This window comes from Eurosta solidaginis, chromosome 5 (assembly GCF_040869045.1).
Source record: "Eurosta solidaginis isolate ZX-2024a chromosome 5, ASM4086904v1, whole genome shotgun sequence".
Taxonomy (NCBI): domain Eukaryota; kingdom Metazoa; phylum Arthropoda; class Insecta; order Diptera; family Tephritidae; genus Eurosta; species Eurosta solidaginis.
This window is the reverse complement of record NC_090323.1, coordinates 20373292-20396687: the sequence shown is the minus strand read 5'-3', so window position 1 is coordinate 20396687 and position 23396 is coordinate 20373292. Positions and strand designations below refer to the sequence as shown.

Sequence of the window (23396 nt, the reverse complement as noted above, 5' to 3'; positions counted from 1 at the left end):
GGCACTGCCGGTCCCACCCCACTTAAGAAAAAAACAACTTTTTTTTTTTAACTCTGCAGTTTTCGCACGTTTGCTGATATTTTTAAACCCCATTTTTTATTTGTTATTTATTTATTATTTGGGCCGATCCTGGCGGTACTGCAATGCCAGGCTAACCCGTGACAGAGGTGGAGCAAGCCCCTAAACACTCCGTCTATTTCCAAAAATCAGTTTAACATTTTTTGTCCTTCGATGAAGGATCTATTAGATGTTAAGCTAATTATCATATTGTAACGAATTTGCTGCAAATCCTCTTATTTGCAACCCTCTGCTAAGTTCGTATCGCTAAACTGTTGAATAAATAACTCCAATATGTAATAATACAAAATGGCATCTATTCAAGTACTTCACAATAACACTTGTACTTTGCAACGAATAGCTTACTTAATAACCAAACTGATTGACAGCTCAAATGAAGCTCTACTATACTGATATAGCTCGCTAGATAGCGCTTAATCCAAATCTCAAATCAAACTGAATTACTTCTTACTCGCTTGCCCCGCTTTTATAGTTTACGCTGCATACTTCTAGGCTCTTCGATTTCCAGAACTTACTAGTTGTTTCGGCTACAAAATCGCCAGCCACAACTACGTGCACAAATTATTGCAAATTATCGTCCCGATCAGACAAATCTCTCGATCTAAACGTTGCTAGCCTTTCCAAATGGACCACCTTCATTTTGGTTCGTGGTTTACCGATGGTTTGTATGCGGTACACTACATCGTTGATCCGTTTTACAACTTTGTATGGGCCTTCCCAATTACACTGCAATTTCGGGGACAAACCTTTTTTACGTTGTGGGTTGTAAAAAATCTCCCTCCTGAAAACCTTCTGAATTAATTGCTTTATCATATCTGGCTTTTATCTTGTCACTCATAATCTTTGTTCGTTGCCTTATCAGATCATGTATTTCTCTTAGATCTTCTTCCAAATCACTAGTGGATTTCCTGACATTTCTCTCCGCATTGGCATCTATCCCAAACTTCAAATCAGCTGGCAGTCTAAGGTCATTGCCAAAAATTACTTTTGCAGGGGTTTGGCCCGTTGTCTCATGCACTGCTGATCGGTAAGCCATCAAGAATAATGGTATTCGGGTATCCCATTCTTTATGGTACTTGTCCACTACTTTCCTTAAGTGCTCCTCCAATGTTCTATTGAATCGTTTTACCATACCATCGGATTGAGGATGCAATGCAGTTGTCCGTGTTTTTCGATTGCCCAATGTCTTACACATTTCCTGGAACACAGCTGATTCGAAATTCCTGCCTTGGTCAGAATGTAACTCCATTGGTACAACATACCTTGCAACCCAATTGTTTATAAACACTTCTGCTACCGTTTCCGCTTCTTGATTTGGGATTGGGTATACCTCTGGCCATTTGCTGAAATAATCCATAACTACCAGTACATATTTGTTTCCGCCGTTGCTAGTAGGAAATGGACCGGCGACATCCATAGCGATCCTTTCAAATGGCGCATCTGAGTTATATTGCTTCATCTGGCCATGACTTCGTGTTCTGGGCCCTTTCGCTCTGCTGCAAACCTCTCAGTTCGCAATCCACTCAGTGACCGACTGACGGCAACCAACCCAATAGCATCTCTGTTTAATCTTCTCGAGCGTCTTCGTGATTCCAAGATGACCTCCGCTTGGACCATTATGCAGCTCGCTGAGCACATCAGGAACCCTCTTTCTGGGAACAACTATCAGTTTATTCTTGTATCTACCATCCTCACTCTCCCATACTCGATGAAGGCAACCGGATATCAATTCTAAACTGTTCCACTGTGCCCAATATGACTTCGCAATGGGACTCTCTGCTGACATCTCTTCTCTGTTTGGTCTTTCATTTCGTTCGAGCCCTTGCATAACACGTGACAGATCTGCATCTTCTAGCTGGCACTTTCTTAGCTGTTCCTTGTCCCATTCATCTGTACATGTTATAGTCATTAGCCGGACATCTATAATGTCTTCTTTAGCCTCGGCTTTTGAACAGTGCTTGCATTCCAAACTACATGGTCTTCGTGACATTGCATCAGCATTTCCATGGGTACTACCTTTTCGATGCTCAATGGAAAAGTCGTAGCTTTGTTGTCGCTCGATCCACCGTGCCAATTGTCCTTCCGGATTACGGAACTGCAGAAGCCATTTCAACGCTGCGTGATCTGTCCTGACACGGAATCGCTGGCCGTAGAGGTATTTGTGAAAATGTTTAATGCACTCTACCAATGCCAACAGCTCTCTCCGCGTAACACAGTAGTTCCTCTCTGGTTTTCCAATCGAACGGCTGTAATATGCAACTACTTTCTCTTGTCCATCGACCAGTTGTGATAAAACGCCTCCTATAGCATATCCACTCGCATCTGTATCTAGAATAAATGTTGCTCCTGGAATCGGATATGCTAACATTGGGGCAGTGCACAAACGCTCCTTCAAGGTTTGGAAAGCCACTTCTTGCTCCTTCTTCCATTCAAAAGCTTTTTTTTTTCTTGTAAGCTCATGCAGGCTATGGGCTACGCTGGAAAAATTTGGTACAAATCGGCGGTAATATGTGCACAGCCCAACAACACTTCTCAATTCATGTAGGTTCTGTGGTCTTGGCCAATCCTTTACAGCCTCTATTTTTTCGTTCGCAGTGCAGATGCCCTCTGTCGTTACCTTGTGACCCAAATAATTGACTTCCTTTTTAAACAGCGCACACTTTTTGGGACTTAACTTCAGACCAGCGCCAGCTATTCTCTGGAAAACTTCCTCCAAGTTCTTAAGATGTTCATCAAAGTTCTTGCCCAATACGATGATGTCGTCCAGGTACACCAAGCATGTTTTCCAATGTAGTCCTTTCAGAACCTGGTCCATGAGTCTCTCAAAAGTAGCTGGTGCATTACAAAGTCCAAAAGGTATCACTGTAAATTGCCAAAGACCATCACCGACACTGAAGGCTGTTTTTTCTTTATCTTCCTCCTTCACCTCCACTTGCCAGTAGCCGCTTTTCAAGTCCAGCGTGGAAAACCATTTCGTACCAGATAGCGAGTCCAGAGTGTCGTCAATTCTTGGCAATGGGTAGCTATCCTTTTTTGTTACGTCATTCAACTTCCGGTAGTCCACGCAAAACCTCATTTTTCCATCCTTCTTTTTTACAAGTACTACCGGTGAGCTCCATGGACTAGCTGATGGTTCGATGACGCCGCTGTCGCTCATTTCTTGAATGATTTGACTCACAACTTCCCGCTTCGCCAGTGGAACACTACGTGGTGCTTGTCGGATCGGCCTCGCATCTCCAGTGTCAATTTGGTGTTTCACAACGTTGGTGCGGCCTGGTTTAGAATTATCCTGGTCAAATATGTTCGCGTACTTTAGGAGCAGTTGTTTTGCCTTACTCTGATAGGCTTCTTCTAGCCCATGCGTCCATGCCGTGATATCATTTGAAAGATCAGTATTACTAGATGAAACGTATTCCAGGAGCTGTTCACAGTTAATAACTACTTCGGCCTCTTGGCATCTTCCCAAAATAGCTCCTTTGGTCAAATTGAATGGTGACTTGAACTCATTGAGTACTCTTACCGGAATACGTCCATCTTGTTTTGTCATAGCCAGGGTTTTTCCTACAAGTATGTTCAGTGCTGATTTATTTGCTGCTTCGACAACCCACAATTTGTTTGTCCCACAATCTCCATCTACCTTTGCCCAGATGACTGCTTCTGATTTTGGTGGTATTTGCTGACTCTCTTCCACCAGCACTCGTTTACTGCTGTAGCCTCTCTCGTAGGCGAAATTTAGTGGCACATCCATGTTCTTATATCGCATCGTCTTGCTTTGCATATCGATCTTGATGCCTTGGTTGATTAAGAAGTCCACTCCAATTATGATTTCATCAACAATACCTGCCACTATAAAATTGTGAAGTACCGTGACGTTCCCAATTGCTACTTCACATTCTACTTCTCCAATTACTGAGGGAGCCAGCTGTCGCCCCTTGCGGCTGACTCGCTTTAGTTTAACGATTGAGTGGATTTGGAGATTTGATCGTCTCCTTCAGGTCTGCGTTTACGGCCACCCACATTGTTGGAACTTTTGGAATTGCTACTGCAATGACGTGCAATGTGACCTGGGTTACGCACTTGAAACATTTCATAACTCCGGCATTTTTCTGTTGTGATCCCTTCAGAGCTTCCAAAATTGTATCTACCCGCTCCGGCCTTTCTACTTCCACACGATGAGCTTTGTATGCTGGTTTACTCAATAATGACGCCGTTTCCTGAGTCAATGCATGGGAAACCGTTTCAGAAAATGTTTGCTTTGGGTTCGCGTATGTGGCTCGCTTCGTTTCGACGTCCCGTATGCCAGTTATAAAGCTCTGAATCTTCACTCTTTCCGTGTATTCCACGGGTGCATCCGCATTTGCAAGATGAGCCAATCTTTCAATGTCCGAAGCAAACTCCTGCAAAGTCTCGTTAGCTTTTTGGTAGCGGTTTTGCAATTCTATTTGAAATATCTGTTTCCTGTGTTCGCTTCCGTATCGCCGTTCTACAGCAGCCATCAATGCGTCATAACTGTTCCGTTCGTACTCTGGAATAGTCTGTAAGATTTCAGCAGCTGGTCCTTTCAATGCTACGAAGAGTGCGGCAACTTTATCTTCCACATTCCAGTTGTTCACTGCTGCGGTCTTATCAAACTGTAGCTTAAAGACCTGGAAAAGAACAGAACCGTCAAAGGATGGTGTTTTTATCTTTGGATTACTCGCTGAAACTGCTGGACGATTTAATTGTAACTGCTGAATCCGATCTTTCAAAGCATCCATCTCAGCTTCCATTTTATCTTGTCGTTCACTAAAACCCTCCAGCTGCGATGATATGCGATCCTCTTGCGCTTTCAACTGCTGAGCCAACTGAGATATCATATATGTCTTCTGTTCTTCCAGTTGCGATGCCATATATGTCTTCTGTTCTTCCAGTTGAGATGACATTTGCGACGACATTTCTGAGATACGTGTCTCCTGTGATTCAATCTTCGCTGTTATACGTGTCTCTTGGGATTCCATCTGTGATGACATATACGTTTTCTGTTCTTCCAGTTGTGATGACATGTTGGTGGATATTTGTGATGACATTTCTGTTATACGTGCCTCTTGTGCTTCCAGTTGAGATGCCAGTTGCGACGACATTGATGCTACTGTCGATGTTTGTACAGATATTGCAGCCAATATCATGTTCAAGTCTGTGCTGCTAACCGTCTGCGATGTTTCGGTTGTCTCTTCAATTTTCGTTGTCTCCTCGCCATCAAGATGAAAGACATACTCTTCCACATCAATTCCTTCTGCTTCCATTGCCTCTCGTAGCCGTGCCTGAAGTTCAAGTTTAACGCCGCTTGTATTCAATCCACGGCTCTCCAACTCCTTCTTCAGTTGCTGGATCTTCAATTCACTGAACTTTGCCATGTCCTTGTTGTCCTCTAGAATTTATCCAACAATTCCTCTTCTGACACCAATTGTAACGAATTTGCTGCAAATCCTCTTATTTGCAACCCTCTGCTAAGTTCGTATCGCTAAACTGTTGAATAAATAACTCCAATATGTAATAATACAAAATGGCATCTATTCAAGTACTTCACAATAACACTTGTACTTTGCAACGAATAGCTTACTTAATAGCCAAACTGATTGACTGCTCAAATGAAGCTCTACTATACTGCTATAGCTCGCTAGATAGCGCTTAATCCAAATCTCAAATCAAACTGAATTACTTCTTACTCGCTTGCCCCGCTTTTATAGTTTACGCTGCATACTTCTAGGCTCTTCGATTTCCAGAACTTACTAGTTGTTTCGGCTACAAAATCGCTAGCCACAACTACGTGCACAAATTATTGCTCTCTCTTGTGACAACTCAGATAAGATATATGCATGTGTTTGTGCATTGCCACTCCGCTGCTCGTATTCGTACATATGTGTAGACGCAATTATTTATTCGTTTATGTAGATACATAAAGATTGAATTATTGATGTGAATGTTTGTAGTTTACAGTCTCCCGCGCGCACATAGGCATATAAGTAAATGCATCTGTGTGTGACATCTCTCTGGGCTGCCCTATATATGTGTATACTTGATTTAATTATTAACGTAAATCCTGCATGGCATGGCCTTAGCATCGCCTTAGTGATGGGATAATTTAGTGATGCTAATATCCGTGACAATATATTGAAATTTTTTTTTCAAGTTAATTTTTTTATATGTAATCATCCGCTAGATATAAAAAACAAATTGAAGAAGTTCAGGCATTTCTTGTCCGTGTACGTAACAAGGCACTGCCGGTCCCACCCCACTTAAGAAAAACTTTTTTTTTTAAACTGTGCAATTTTCGCACGTTTGCTGATATTTTTAAATTCCATTTTTTATTTGTTATTTATTTATTATTTGGGCCGATCCTGGCGGTACTGCAATGCCAGGCCAACCCGTGACAGAGGTGGAGCAAGCCCTAAAACACTCCGTCTATTTCCAAAAATCAGTTTAACATTTTTTGTCCTTCGATGAAGGATCTATTAGATGTTAAGCTAATAAGAACAGATACTACACTTTTGATCTAAGCCATAGGCCGAGAAGCGATAAACTTCAATAGAATAAAACGGTCTATTTAAATTCCAAAAGTTATAAAATGTTTGAGAAGTCAAATGAGACATCAGTCTTCAAAATCCGACTTCAGCGAAAAATTTACCAGCCAAACACGCAACTCACAACTCCAACAATATGAACAGATGCTATCTAAAAATAAAAACTGCCCATACACACGAAAGCAACAACAAAATATTTATTTTGTGTATTCATTTTGCCAGCATACGTTTGTAAACGTTTCAAACCAATTAGTGCAAAGTCGAAGAAAAGCAAATCGACATACACACGACCATACAAACCTGCATACGTACAGACACACGCATGTATAAGTCTTTATATATACATACGTGCATGCTCACCTACCACCAGTTTTTTTATTCGTTTGCCAACCTTTTGGAAAGAATCAACTTTTGTTTTTATACTTGTCCGCTTGAATATGTCAACTAGGGGTGGTACTCTTCAAGAGTAAAAATGTCAAATTACAAATTTTTTGTGTTTCAAATTTTAGCTTTTCGTTGGATAATTTGTTTGATAGAGGATCAGATATTAGCATTTTCCCAATACCTTGTTTTTGAAATATGTCATGTTCTGCAAAAATTTGCAAGTTTAAAGTGAAATTACATATATTTTCTTCTGTTGGTCATAATTTCTGAACGGCCAGCAATATTTTAACAATTTTTGTTTTGAATAAATCATAGAGCTCTATACTTTTAGCTCAAGTTTTTAAATTTTTGGAAGAGCTACTATTTTTTTGCTGTTTTGTCAATCACACCTCGCGACTATCAAATAAGCTAGCGCCAAATGAAAAAATCAAAAATTTTTGATTTTCGTCAACGTGTAGCCGACAAAAAATACGTGTGTCACGAAGCCACCCGACTGCACTAACACACACAAAATTCAGTCAATCTGGTTGTAAATCGCAGGAGGCTCTAAGTTACCGAGTTTACGCCAAGTCAAGTCTATGCTAACAGCTGAATTCAGTAAGCCGTCTCTAGTCACTATTAGAGACTTTTTGGGGTGAAAATCACTTTTGAGACAATTTGCCATTCTGTAAGCTGTCTCGCGTCTCCAGCCTCACAAAAGCAATCTCTAATTTGTAAGCTGGGCCGGGGCAGATCACAAACGTAAAAATTTCAGAAAAAATATGAAAATTATTTGCGAAAAACGCTTTAAATATATTTTTTTAATCCTCAAATTAAAATAAGCATAGAAAAAATTAAAAAACAGAAAATACTTAAAAAAAACAGCTAACTCTGCGTGGGCGCCGCTGAGATTCGAACCTACACACTTTGGGATTTTCTATAAAAATTATGAACACTTTCTCAGCAAGCTCAGTCAAAATACCACATGACGTTGTGTTAACAAAATGCAATACTTATATTATTTGTTCAATGTATGATGTATGAGTAAATTGTAATTTTGGTGAATTTCGTTGATATGGTGAATTGTTTTTGTGACTTTCGTTTACTGAATACCGAAATCATCTCAAGTCACAAAAATTGTCTCTAAACGAAAATCTCAAATTTAGAGACTTGAGATGAGACTAATAGCTGAATTCAGTAAGCCGTCTCTAGTCACTATTAGAGACTATTTGGGGTGAAAATCACTTTTGAGCAGGCATGCTTAACCAACGAAACGATATCATTTCGTTACGATAATCAACGTTTTTAACGTTAACGAAAGCTTTTCGTTTCGGTTAAAAACGAGATACAATTTATCTTGATAATTTCTTTATCGATAATATTTCGAAGTGTTTCAACGGAAACGGTGGAAATTTTTTGATAAACGATTAGCTTAACGTTAAGGTGCATCCCTGCTTTTGAGACAATTTGCCATTCTTTAAGCTGTCTCGCGTCTCCAGCCTCACAAAAGCAATCACTAATTTGTGAGCTGGGCCGGGGCAGATCACAAACGTGAAAATTTCAGAAAAATTATGAAAATTATTTGCGAAAAACGCCTTAAATATATTTTTTTTATTCCTAAAATTAAAATAAGCATAGAAAAAATTAAAAAATTGAAAATTCTTAAAAAAACATCGAACTCTATGTGGCGCCGCTGAGATTCGAACCTACACACTTTGGGATTTTCTATAAAAATTGTGAACGGAGTCTTATCGAGCTCAGCCACAATACCGCCTAACGCCATGTATGAGTAAATTGTCATTTTGGTGAATTTCGTTGATATGGTGAATTGTGTTTGTGACTTTCGTTTACTGAATACCGAAATCATCTCAAGTCACAAAAATTGTCTCTAAAGGAAAATCTCAAATTTAGAGACTTGAGATGAGACTGAATTACAGAATTCAGCCGTTAATTACAGAATTCAGCCGTAAGTATCAGTAATGGACTCTTATAACAGCTTGGTCATTGAAAATTATCCAATAAAGCAACTCAGTCAAAATGTGTGAAAATTTTGCATAGCTCTTAAGTATAGCATTTGACACAAATAGAAGCTATTAAAGTGGCGAAGCCGTTACGCGTAATTATGCAGTGTGCGAAGGCGCGGTTGTGAAATCGCTTAAAATCTGCAAAAAATTTTTTTAGCTAAAACCGAATTTTTACTTTTAAAAGGCTTTTCGTTTTTTTCTTCAATAATAAATTTTTTTTTTTAATTTTTTCGCATAAGTTTCGATTTACTCGGAAAATTGTTTTTTGTTGATTTTGCTTGAAAAAGTTGACTGAATTTTGCTAGGAAAATTTGGTTAGTTTATTCATGTTTATGTTATCATATTGTAACGAATCTGCCGCAAATCCTCTTATTTGCAACCCTCTGCTAAGTTCGTATCGCTAAACTGTTGAATAAATAACTCCAATATTGAATAATGGAAAAATGGCCTTTATTAAAGTACTTCACAATAACACTTATACTTTTCTACTCGCTGGCTTAATAACCAAACTGATTGATAACTCAAATGAAACTCTACTATTGGCCGCCAGATCGCGTGCTTAATCAAACTGATTGATAGCTCAACTCAAACTGAATTACTTCTTACTCGCCTGCCCCGCTTTTATAGTTTATGCTGCATACTTCTAGGCTCTTCCATTTCCAGAACTTACCAACTATATTCGTGTGTGTATAGTTCTCATATAGTTTCTACTTGTTTAAAATTGTCTATTTTTTAGCGCTTCTCAGATGTACATATGTGAGTTTGTAGTTTACAGTCTCCCGCATACACATAAGCGTATAAGTAAATTCATCTGTGTGTGACATCTCATCTCTCGCTGCCTTGTATGTAAATGTTGCTCGTCGGAATGTGTACATATGTGTAGACGCAATTATTGATTCGTTTATGTAGATACATAATGATTGAATTATTGATGTGAATTCACGTCACTGCTTAGCATCGGGCTGGAAATGGCAGCACTCCTTAGTTTTGCTAATATTCGCAACACTGCCCTCCACCTAAGTCTGATCGTCCCGATCAGACAAATCTCCCAATCTAAACGCCGCTAGCATCTCCAAATGTACCACCCTTCTAATCCGTGGTTTCCCAGTGGTTTGTATGCGGTAGATGGTATCACTGATCTTCTTCACAACTTTGTACGGGCCTTCCCAACTGCACCGAAATTGGGCTGGAACACCTTTCCGCCGGTGAGGGTTGTTTAACAGTACCAAATCTCCATTCCGGAAACCTTCCGAATTATTTTCCCTGTCGTACCTGTGTTCCATCTTACTACTCATTATTCTGGATCGTTCTCTCGCACTCTGTTGCTTGGCCAATGAAGAACTACTTTGTAGAGCTTGTTCTTGACGGATTGGCTTCACATACTCAGTATCATTCCGACGTTTCCCAACAAAAGTGCGCGCTGGCTTGAAACCATCCTTGCATTCTTTCTGAAAAATTCTTTCAGCCATTTTAGTGCGTCCATTAGGGTTCGTTGATGCCGGTCTTTTCCTCGCAGGTACTTTTAATTTCGCTTTATTTGGAACATTCGATCCATCAACCTTTGCTCGATCTACTTTCCTTGACTTTCGTGGTCTCTGTCGAATCTCCTCCACCAGCACTCGCTTACTGCTGAACCCTTTTTCCAAACTGAAGTTAAGTGGCACATCTTGGTTCTCATAATGCATCACCCTTCTCTGCATATCGATCTTGATGTCATGGTCAACCAAGAAATCCACTCCCAATATAAATTCATCAACAATCTCCGCCACAACAAATTTGTGTAGAACCATGACCTTCCCAATTAATACTTCACATATCACTTCTCCCTGAACTTGGTTATACTCGCCAGTAACCGTACGGAACTTTGCTCCAGGTAACGGTTTTACTCTCCTGTTGACCAAGTCAGATCGGATCAAGGAATGAGATGCGCCCGTATCTACAGTCAGTATTCGTTCATTGCCATCCACATTCCCTCTGACGGTAAGACTGCTCGATTTTCTACCAATTTGCGACACAGATATCACAGGGCATTCAATAGCCGTATCTAGCTCTCTACCTCTTACTCGCTCTTGCTCATCTCCTCCAGCTTTGCGTTTACGCCCACCCACATTGTTGGAACTATTAAGGCCAAGATCGCAATGACGTGCAATGTGACTGGACTTCCCGCATTTGAAGCATTTGATAACTTTTTCACTCCGCTTTTGCGATCCTTTCAGCGCCTCCAATATTGCGTCTACCCACTCTGGCCTTTCTACTTCCACACGGCGTGCTTTGAAAACTGGCTTACACAGAAGCGACGCTGTTTCTTGAATCAGGGCTTGTGACACCGTTTCTGCGAATGTTGGCTTTGGGTTTGCGTATGTAGCCCGCTTCGTTTCCACATCTCGTATGCCATTTATGAAGCTCTGGATTTTTACCCTTTCAGTGTATTCCACGGGTGCGTCTGCATTCGCTAAATGTGCTAGCCTTTCAATATCCGACGCAAACTCTTGCAATGTTTCACCAGGCCTCTGGAAGCGGTTCAGCAACTCCATTTGGTATATATGTCTCCTATGCTCAGTTCCGTATCGCCTCTCTAGAGCGCCCATCAATGCTTCATAACAGTTCCGTTCACTCTCTGGAATGGTTTGTAAAATCTCAGCTGCAGGCCCTTTCAACGCCATGAACAGTGCAGCAACTTTATCTACCACATTCCAGTTGTTCACTGCTGCGGTCTTCTCAAACTGTAGCTTAAAGACCTGGAAAGGAACAGAACCGTCAAAGGATGGTGTTTTTACCTTTGAATTACTAGTTGAAACTGCTGGGCGATTTAGTTGCAACTGCTCGATACGTCCTCTCAAAGTATCCACCTCGGCCTCGATTTTTTCTTCAAACTGTAAAATTTGTGTATCTTGCGCCTCCAACTTCGAGGAAATACGTCCTTCTTGCTCTTCCAGTTGAGCAGAGATCTGCGATGATATCTGTGCTGAAATTTGAGCCGACATTTCGGATATCCGTGCCTCTTGTGCTTCAATCTTCGCTGTTATACGGTTCTCCTGCGATTCCAGCTGAGATGACATTTGCGACGACATTTCGGATATACGCGTTTCTTGTGCTTCCATCTTCGATGTAATCTGTGTCGACATTTCTGACATACGCGTTTCTTGTGCTTCCATCTTCGATGTAATCTGTGTCGACATTTCTGACATACGCGTTTCTTGTGCTTCAATCTTTGATGTTATACGTGTCTCTTGAGATTCCATCTGTGATGACATTGTCGATGTTTGAGCAGATATTGCAGCCAATATCATGTTCAGGTCTGTGTTCGCCATTGTCTGCGGTGTTTCTTCCATTTTTGTTATTTCCTCGCCATCAAGATGAAAGTCATACTCTTCCACATCAATTGCTTCTGCTTCCATTGCCTCTCGTAGCCGTGCCTGAAGTTCAAGTTTAACGCCGCTTGTATTCAATCCACGGCTCTCCAACTCCTTCTTTACTTGCTGGATCTTCAATTCACTGAACTTTGCCATGTCCTTGTTGTTCTCTGGAATTTATTCAACAATTCCTCTTCTGACACCAATTGTAACGAATCTGCCGCAAATCCTCTTATTTGCAACCCTCTGCTAAGTTCGTATCGCTAAACTGTTGAATAAATAACTCCAATATTGAATAATGGAAAAATGGCCTTTATTAAAGTACTTCACAATAACACTTATACTTTGCTACTCGCTGGCTTAATAACCAAACTGATTGATAACTCAAATGAAACTCTACTATTGGCCGCCAGATCGCGTGCTTAATCAAACTGATTGATAGCTCAACTCAAACTGAATTACTTCTTACTCGCCTGCCCCGCTTTTATAGTTTACGCTGCATACTTCTAGGCTCTTCCATTTCCAGAACTTACCAACTATATTCGTGTGTGTATAGTTCTCATATAGTTTCTACTTGTTTACAATTGTCTATTTTTTAGCGCTTCTCAGATGTACATATGCGAGTTTGTAGTTTACAGTCTCCCGCATACACATAAGCGTATAAGTAAATTCATCTGTGTGTGACATCTCATCTCTCGCTGCCTTGTATGTAAATGTTCCTCGTCGGAATGTGTACATTGTGTAGACGCAATTATTGATTCGTTTATGTAGATACATAATGATTGAATTATTGATGTTAATTCACGTCACTGCTTAGCATCGGCCTGGAAATGGCAGCACTCCTTAGTTTTGCTAATATTCGTAATAATATATTGAAATTTTTTTTTTCAAGTTAATTTTTTATATGTAATCATTCGCTAGCTATAAAAAACAAATTGAAGAATGTTCAGGCATTTCTTGTAGTGTTGGGAACTATCGAATGAAAACTATCGAGTTATTCGATAGTTCACTAATTTTCATTCATTCGATAGTCATTTGAAATTCGTTCATTACTATTTTTTCGAATTACTAGTTTTAGGTATGAATGATTCGTTCACTACTATTTTTTCGAGTTACTACTTTTAGGTATGAATGATTCGTTCACTACTATTTTTTCGAGTTACTAGTTTTAGTTATGAATGATTCGTTCACTACTATTTTTTCGAGTTACTAGTTTTAGTTATGAATGATTCGTTCATTACTATTTTTTCGAATTACTAGTTTTTGGTATGAATGATTCGCTCATTACTATTTCTTCGAATCGTTCGTTCTATTTAAATTTTTGCTGTGCAATTGTCAATTGTCTCGCTCTAAATTCTTCTTTGTTCTATCATTCGGCTATCTGAAAATTTTTCACCAATGTTGTCCCCGAAAAATGTGGTTTTTTTGCATTTTTCAGGAGTGAAATATGGTAGTTTTAGTCATTTTTTCATCTAAGCCAGTAGGTGAATATCGATGGACGGGTACCGGATTTAATTACAGAGATTCATATTTGGGTATCTTTGGCGTGGGCTTCCATAAGTAAGGTCGTGCTTAACTATTGCGTTTATATTATTGATGTTTCCATCATATAAGTATGTTTAATTTGTTCCAAAAAAATTTGAAACAGGTCTTTGTTAAAACAAACTATTTGAATTCGCGTCATATCCAACAAGGATTTTCGCCTGTGCAGCGCTACTGAAGACTTTCGAAAAATGTGCAAGAACAACAAAACTATCGTATTACACCTTATTTATGTAAACACTTCGCTAAAACAATGGATTTCTAAATACAATTACGAAAAATTGTTACTCACTATGTTTGTTTTGGCCTAAAAATTAGACCACTATGATAAGAAGAATGTTGCTGTTATGGATTGTAAATTAGAATATATGAATCCGGCTCGCTTGGATTAGCACCTTCTGGTTCTAGGCCGACTCCTATTATATCCCCTGACATATTTTAGTAAATAATAACTTGGGACCATTAGTAATACATAATGAATTAACTGTCAAGAGCTTATGGGAGATCTTCTGATCAAGTTTGTATGATATATTAACAGGTCATATGTTTTACTTCCAACTCTCAATGTCAAATCAACAGAGCAGATGGAAAGAACAATGGAATTTTAGAGATCGAAACACATTTAAAAGTATTACGATCACTTCCAAGTGTGACTGTAAAACTTTTCATCAAACCCGAAACCCATTTAAGTGCGCAAAGTTCCTACAGTTCAACTATATAATGGATAACACCTCTCCCACTTATGTCCGGTTTTTCGATAAAAGCTTCAACTGAAGTTGAAGTTGAGGTCAGTTTACTTTAGACGCATTCTTGAATTTTACTACTTATCGCAGTTTAAGTTTTTAATTTTATTCGATGCCTAAAGTAATATAAGTTCGCACTGGTCTTGTGTATCCCTTTTGTATTGGCATTAGGTTGCACTGATATGCTGAAAAAGAAACAGTCTGTAATGGCTTTCGTATCGTTATCAACAAAGGAAATCTTAGGAAATCATACCTCCCAAAATATAGCTACAGAATTGAAGTTAATATTTGATGAGTGGTCCGTTTTTGACAAAATAGTTACTGTAGTAAGTGATAACGGGGCTAATATTAAAAAGACTATAATTGAAATGCTACAGAAGCACCACCACCCATGTGTAGCGCACACATTAAATTTATGTGTAATTGATGCCATCAAAGCTGTTCCACAAGTTACTGCCAAGTGTCGTGCCATAGTCACTTACTTTAACCATAGTTCTCAAGCGACGGAAAAATTAAAAAATATGCAAAAGCAAATGGGCGTTACTGAACTGAGGTTAAAACAAGATGTCCCTACCCAGTGGAATTCCACCCTTATAATGATGGAGCGCATATGCTTGGTAAAAAAAACCACTCTCTGCCATAATAACTTCTTTACCAAATGCTCCTGATTTCCTCAATTCATCAGAATGGGAAACATTGTTGGACTACACTAATCTTTTCAAGCCCGTAGAGGCTATGACAACCGAATTGTTAGAAGAAAATTATCCCACGATGTCACTGGTAGTGCCCCCTGATCAGAGGTCTTCAATACGCAGTACGAAATCGCAAAATGAAAACTGTAGAGCGAGAAAGTTTGAAGAGCAGATTGTTAGAGGTAGTTTGGATACGATTAGGGCAGTTGGAGTCTGACAAAATGTGCGCCAAATCAACATTCCTAGATCCTAGGTTTAAAAAAATTGCGTTCGGTAATGAAATTAATGCAAATAATACAACAAAATGGCTAGTGGAAGGAGTAACTTCCCTAATACGGCAACAAAACACAAGTGTTTCTACCAACACCCCAAGAGAAGCATCGGTCGATAAAAGCGAAGTATCTCTCTGGGACCTTCTCGATGTAAGAGTTGCTGAAGCAAAAACAATTTGTCAAAACGCGCCCAATGTCAATGCAAATATTCAGTTGGAGCAATATCTAAGGCAAAATTTTGTTGATCGCTCAAATAATCCCCTAGACTATTGGAATCGTAGCCAGTCAACATTTCCGGAACTATATATGCTTTCGAAAAAATATTTATGTATACCCGCAACATCGGTTCCGTCATAACGAGTTTTCTCGAAAGCAGGGCAAATAATTAACGACAGGAGAAACCGACTTAAAGGAGATAAACTAGATATGATAATATTTTTGAACAGCAATTTAAACATTGAAGGTATTTTTCATGTCAACTCGATGTACATACTTGTGTTATTTACTTTACAATCAATTTTTTTAGGGGTTTAATAACGCAATCAGTTGCCATCTCTGCGGCGAAAATTTAATATAGACCCTCATGCACTATCCGATTTTGGCTAGAACAACTATAGCGACTTTTAGTATTTAAGTGCTTGAAATATTTGTTTTATGTTTCTTTTATAAGTGAAATTTAATGTGCAATTTTTATATTAATTAAACGTGACCTGAATTTTGAAAAAAAAAAAAAAAACAGTAGCTTATGTATAAGTTAAGGCAATCAATAATGCCTCTGAAACAGATTTGAATAATACAGATAAAAAACCATCTTAAGTAACCCTCTTTCCTGTTGTTGTTGTTGTAGAGGCATAAAATCTCCCCACAGGTTTGGGGAGACCAAAAAACTCAGTGGGTTGCGAACCAAGGTCATTTGCATATCATTCATGCGCTTTGCATAACATGTAACAAAGGCATTTAAATTGAATATTTTCATTATTTACTTGAAGCAAAATTTACACCATTTTAGTCATATTTAACGTTTTTGTTACGTTCCAATGTAGCGTGATCCAGATACGGATAGAAATTTAACATACAAATGCAACAACAAATTGATCCATATGGTTCACATTGTTTGCGCATTTGCATGTTAAATCTCTAGCCGTATCTGGATCACGTTTCATTGGAACACGACGTTTTTTGTCTTATATATGTTTGTTCTTTAGCTACCCCGAGGGGTAACTAAAACAATCCAGAGATTGTTCTTTTGGCTTCTGGCAAGCTAAAGAACAAATCAAATGAATGAATGAAAAAATTCGTTCGATAGTTAAAATCATTCAGTAACTAACTATCGATAGTTGAATTCATTCGATAGTTCCCAATACTAATTTCTTGTCCAGAGTACGTAACAAGGCACTGCCGGTCCACCCCACTTAAGAAAAGAAAAACCTTTATTTTTTTAAAACTGTGCAGTTTTCGCACGTTTGCTGATATTTTTAAATTCCATTTTTTATTTGTTATTTATTTATTATTTGGGCCGATCCTGGCGGTACTGCAATGCCAGGCGAACCCGTGACAGAGGTGGAGCAAGCCCCTAAAACACTCCGTCTATTTCCAAAAATCAGTTTAACATTTTTTGTCCTTCGATGAAGGATCTATTAGATGTTAAGCTAATAAGAACAGATACTACACTTTTGATCTAAGCCATAGGCCGAGAAGCGATAAAGTTCAATAGAATAAAACGGTCTATTTAAATTCCAAAAGTTATAAAATGTTTGAGAAGTCAAACGAGACATCAGTCTTCAAAATCCGACTTCAGCGAAAAATTTGCCAGCCAAACACGCAACTCACAACTCTCAACAATATGAACAGATGCTATCTAAAAATAAAAACTGCCCATACACACGAAAGCAACAACAAAATATTTATTTTGTGTATTCATTTTGCCAGCATACGTTTGTAAACGTTTCAAACCAATTAGTGCAAAGTCGAAGAAAAGCAAATCGACATACACACGACCATACAAACCTGCATACGTACAGACACACGCATGTATAAGTCTTTATATATACATACGTGCATGCTCACCTACCACCAGTTTTTTTATTCGTTTGCCAACCTTTTGGAAAGAATCAACTTTTGTTTTTATACTTGTCCGTTTGAATATGTCAACTAGGGGTGGTACTCTTCAAGAGTAAAAATGTCAAATTACAAATTTTTTGTGTTTCAAATTTTAGCTTTTCGTTGGATAACTTGTTTGATAGAGGATCAGATATTAGCATTTTCCCAATACCTTGTTTTTAAAATATGTCATGTTCTGCAAAAATTTGCAAGTTTAAAGTGAAATTACATATATTTTCTTCTATTGGTCATAATTTCTGAACGGCCAGCAATATTTTAATAATTTTTGTTTTGAATAAATCATAGAGCTCTATACTTTTAGCTCAAGTTTTTAAATTTTTGGAAGAGCTACTATTTTTTTGCAGTTTTTCCTGCAAATTGACGAGAAAGAAATTCGCGGTCTCAAACTTTCGCAAAAATTTTATATTTAAATATTTATAATATCTAATTAATATTTAAATAATGATATTTAATATTAGCCGTGTTTTTTAACACGCGCGTATACGTTTCATTTGCGTGTGTAAAAAACGCCTATCCTCGCTTAGATAATGCTTAGGAGACCCATCTAGCGGCTGTGGTTAAACAACTAGCTACAGCAACGGGGTGTACCGAAAAGCGGAGACGCAACGCTCTGATGGCCATAGAGTATAACATATAGCTGAATCAGTTGCGATGAATTGTGGACACACATAGAATACATAGAATTAGTGTAGAGGGTGAAACAAAGACATATATTTCAGTTACATCTGAAATTTAGTAGGACAAAATTTATGCGCAGCAATTTCAGAGGTGTATTTATAGTTTGTCGCTTAGCAGTCAATATAAAGTTTAAGTGTAAACGGATATACGCGTGTTAAAAAACACGGCTATTTTAAAAATAAAATATATGTACCCTATTTTGTTATAGATATAACAAGAGATCTTCCAATGCCACCTAATGCTATTTCACACAGAGTGTTAATTAAATAATTAGTCCAGTTTTCTACATTAATGCCCTTATTGAACTCAATCTTCCATACAAAAGATAATACGGCTTTTTTTCAAAAATATGCACCTAGTTGGTTAGGTGCAACATCCATGAATAGTAACGCATGCATTTTATGTTGATTGCCGCATAGGCATAGTGAAAATAAAATAGGTTTTAAATTTAGTTGCATTTTTTTACATAATTTTCTATGAGCTATCTATCAAAACTGAAACTATATATAAAAACTATTTTATTTTGATTATAACTATGCGCTATTGTCTTTATAGTTAAGGAAGAACCGGCTTTTATCCATTTTAACTATTTTTTAATTAAGCAAGTGGCTCTGTGTGAAAAGGAAAACTTCAGTATTTCATTAAGCAAAATTGTCATTCCTTTAAGTTTCTGTGTGAAATCGGTATAAAACAATTTAAAATATATATCCGTAAAAGTTTTTTATTTTATTTTATTTATTTTTTTTTTTTCAGAATAACAAGTGGAGTGTATAGCGTAAAATTTCGAATAAAAAATATTCGAAATTTTTATGAAAATTAATGTTACATATGTTCGCATCGATAATCATATATTTTGCTGATATCAAGCAAAATTTGTCTTCTTTTGCTGTTTGAATATTCGAACTCGAATGGGACACATTCTAAACAGTTTTGAGAGAAATTAACTAAATTTTTGTTGTTAGAATATTCTGAGTAGATTTCGTAAAAAAGTATTCGACATTTATATTCGCATTTCTGAACAGTATTGAATATTATTCGTCCAGGGCCCGTATCGTGTTATACGATCACGGATGAAAAACCAATTTCACTCAAATTACTTATATGAATCTGGCAAAGTATTTATAAAAATTGTAATAAAACGTGAATCTAATAAGTACGGATGCTCATAAGTTAACATATCTCATTAAAAGGATTCACCATTTTAGAACTACTAAGATTTAAAAAATATATTTCGATCACGGATCGTATAACACGATACGGGTCCGAGTTTTTGATAGTTAATTTTTTGTATAAAAGTTCAAGTAAACAAGTATTTGAAAATAAAATCTTGGACTAGCTGAAGATTCGAGTAACTTTAATTTAAATCTTAAAAAGATATTATTGGAATTATGTGCAAATTTGCGAGGAACATAGCATAGTTTACATAACGAAACTGCTATTCGTCCGGGAAACAAATTATGTATAATCTCTTCGTCTAAAAATCGAAATCAAATCTGGGAAAATGTAAAAAAAAAATTAAAAAAAACGTTACTTGTACCACAAAATTGTCGGATAAAAAAAGAAGAAGCGACATCAAAATCTGATCTCAAAAAAAAAAAAAAAAATAAATAAATAAATGGGCCGGAGGTACAGGTCTTAATTTTTTTTAATGACTGCGTATATTTATTTATTTAGTAAACTGCCGTTACCACTCTCAGATTTTTGGTATCCAACGCAAATTTAGCACGTGATCTTGAATTTTATACTTTGTGCCTTTTACCTGCATATTGCTGTTAATAGGTACGTAGGTATATCTAGAAATACACATACATACATATGAAGGGCTACAAATTGTTGACTTGGAAACAAGTATTAACCCGCTTTTTTGAAACTTGCATAAGTACGCTTTTAAAAGAAACATTTACAACGGTCTTTCTAACATATGATGCTATCTTCTTTCTAAAATAAACGTAAGTAAATTTTCATTAACAAAGTGGACTTTTGCCTTTTTCAAAAAACCGGTTCCCATATACATAAATATGTGCACGTGCATTTTATATATAAAACCGTTTCAGAAAAAATGTTTATTTTTGAATGCGTACTGGAAATGGCGTTTACAGAATCAAAAAATAATGGACCCTTGAATATATCTGTGGTCCGAAGAGATAATCTAAGTCGGTTTATAAAATACTAGAAATGCAATATTTTAAGTGACGCATTTCATAACAAAGATTTTCCAAAAGTCACAACAAAAACAACCACACATATTTTATTACCTAGTGAGCTTGCCTGGGTTGAAGTCCAACGCAAATAAAACCAAGATTGCTTTGCCTCTAGGTTATTATAAGCAAACCATACGAGTGTATTTGTAATTAGGAACATTTTCGTAGACAACAACTAGCAAATTAATGCTCAAATATGTTATAAAGATAATTGATTTTTTTTACAAAAGTTTCAAGATATATTATATTTAGATGTCCTCTCAAAAATTATTAAACTTAAATTGAGGTAGCTGATTATTAGGTGATTTCAAAGCGTACAATCTTTTATTTTGGTTTTTCAAAATATAATAAAATAAATGAAATATTTTAACCGACAATACTTGAGTTTGAACGAAAATATTCATATTAATTACGCCGTTTTTAATATCAAAAACCAGGCATGGTTAACCAACGAACCGATATCATTTCGTTACGATAATCAACGTTAATAAACGAAACAAAGTCATTTCGTTTCGTTTATTAACGTTAGGAACGTCAAATTAACGTTAATTAACTTTGTTTCGTTTATTAACGTTAATTATCGTAACGAAATTATATCGGTTCGTTGGTTAAGCATGCCTGTCAAAAGCAAATTTTGTAGCAAACTTTATATGAAATATTTTTGATATCTGGTTTTATTTTTTTCGTTGATGTATAGTTAAAAGTATTGAATAATAAATGAAAAGTAAATACTCTTATATCACCGATGCTTTTGCAAATCCACCTATCGATCAACAGCGTTTGGATTTTACAGAAGAGCAAAACAACTTATTTTGCACCCTTTTTCCTTAAGAATTTTTTCCATGATAAATTTAAGTTATCTTTTTTTCTATATATCAAAGAACATTTAGTTTGTATGTACTTAAAAAATGCTCCTGTTTTTACCCCGTCATATATGAAAGATGTGATTTTTGGTCAAGAAATCTAAAGTTTGCCACATGATGGTATTTGGGTGGCTTTGTAAAGGTATCGATGAAAATTTCTTTGTAGGAATATATATTTTTTTCCGAAACGGTCTAATGTATGTTCATACATTTGTTTGCAAGTCAGCAAAGAGTTCGTGTGTATATTGACATATACTAGGGTTTCATTTTATATTTGTAGTCCTGCATACTTTTAGGTTCTTCGGCGCCCGTTATTGTACTATGTATATATAAATGCACTGAGAACGTCATATACGTCACATACATGCCGGACGAGAAAAACACAGCCAACTGAATAGAGCCAAATGTATACATACACTTATAGCTCCCACACATAGGCAGTTTTTCATATAGATGAGTTTAACACAATCTTATACTGTTTTCACACAGACGGCTTATTGAATAATAAAAGCAGTTTTCTACATTAAGATGCTTATTGAGCTCAATCTTCCCTACAAAATTCGAATCTATAATTATTTCATTAGTAGCTAATCGAATACCTAATGAAGTCAAAAGCACAGTGCAACTCTGTTGGGAGCGTTCAATTTCTTAGTTTTTGGTGTGTTCAGTGCTTAAAAATGTCATTTGTCAAAGTAAATGTCATTGTCTGCATGGCGGAACGATACAAGGTGGCCGCATGGAACAGCTGATTATAACCTTTTTTTATTTGATTTGATACATCAACTTCCGGCGCAGTACGATTTTGACATTTGTCCATCGAATTTACAAAAACAAAGTGCATGGAATTCTTATTTATGTATGTAGGTATGTCACCATGCTGCCACCTTGTATCGTTCCGCCATGATTGTCTGTCATATAGCATTGTCATTTTATTCGCTTGACATTTCATCCTTCATACTAATCGAGCAGTTACTTTTGTGTGAAAGCAAAAGATTTACGATTTCATTAGAAGGTGAAATGAGATCATTAAGTTTCTGTGTGAAAACAGTATTATGCATTATGAGTAGATTGCACGTATTTTTATAGAGAACGGTAGAATGAGCGACACTGGCGCCATCTGATATTGAAAAGTAGCCATCTCCCATATTTTGTTCCAAGCAAACCATAAGAAGAAGAATTTGACATTTGATTTGGCTAAGGATGGTGGCACACTTTGCAAGTGAAATTATTTCCCCACTGGTTGGTGAATTTTCTAATAATTTTCGCAATTAAAAACTGCAATATAACAATCGATTACGACGCAAAATATGTTAGCAGTAATTTTTTTTTGTATAGGGAGAATGTTTATAAAAGCGCTTCGCGAAATTTTGTATGTGAATGTGCAAGGCGTAATAAACTTCAATTGCCACGTCTGAAGTTCCTTCATATTTACAAACGCAGCATCTTGGTTGATTGTGGCGATGTTATTTGAATGCATAAGCTTGTGTTAAACGCATCTATATGAAAAATGTCATTAGCCGTGTTTTTTTATACACGCGTATACGTTTACTATTGCGCGTAAAAAAACGCCTATTCTCGCTTAGATAATGCTTAGGAGACCCATCTAGCGGCAGTGGTTAAATTCCTAGCTACAGCCACAGGGTGTACCGAAAAGCGGAGACACAACCCTCTGATGGCCATAGGGTATAACATATAGCTGAATCAGTTGCGATGAATTGTGGACACACATAAAATACATAGAATTAGTGTAGAGGGTGAAACATATATTCACATATTTCAGTTACATCATTTTATGCGCAGCAATTTCAGAGGTGTATTTAAAGTTTGACGCTTAGCAGTCCATATAAAGTTTAAGCGTATAGACGCTTACGTGTAAAAAAAAACACGGCTATTGTGCCGCGGCCTT

The 23396-nt window shown here is 37.1% G+C and overlaps 1 protein-coding gene, 2 non-coding genes and 1 pseudogene across 3 annotated transcripts in view; 1 reads left to right on the top strand and 3 right to left on the bottom strand.

Moving 5' to 3' along the window:
• The window catches only part of LOC137253328 (speract receptor), a 209819-nt gene that overhangs the window by 159644 nt on the left and 26779 nt on the right, over nt 1-23396 (top strand). The gene's annotated exons all lie outside the window — the stretch shown is intronic.
• On the bottom strand, nt 114-293 carry LOC137234070 (U2 spliceosomal RNA; annotated as a pseudogene).
• LOC137234066 (U2 spliceosomal RNA) lies at nt 6440-6634 on the bottom strand. Its single transcript, XR_010947670.1, has one exon. It is a non-coding gene; the product is annotated as a U2 spliceosomal RNA (small nuclear RNA).
• Nucleotides 17134-17329, bottom strand: LOC137234067 (U2 spliceosomal RNA). The gene has a single exon (XR_010947671.1). It is a non-coding gene; the product is annotated as a U2 spliceosomal RNA (small nuclear RNA).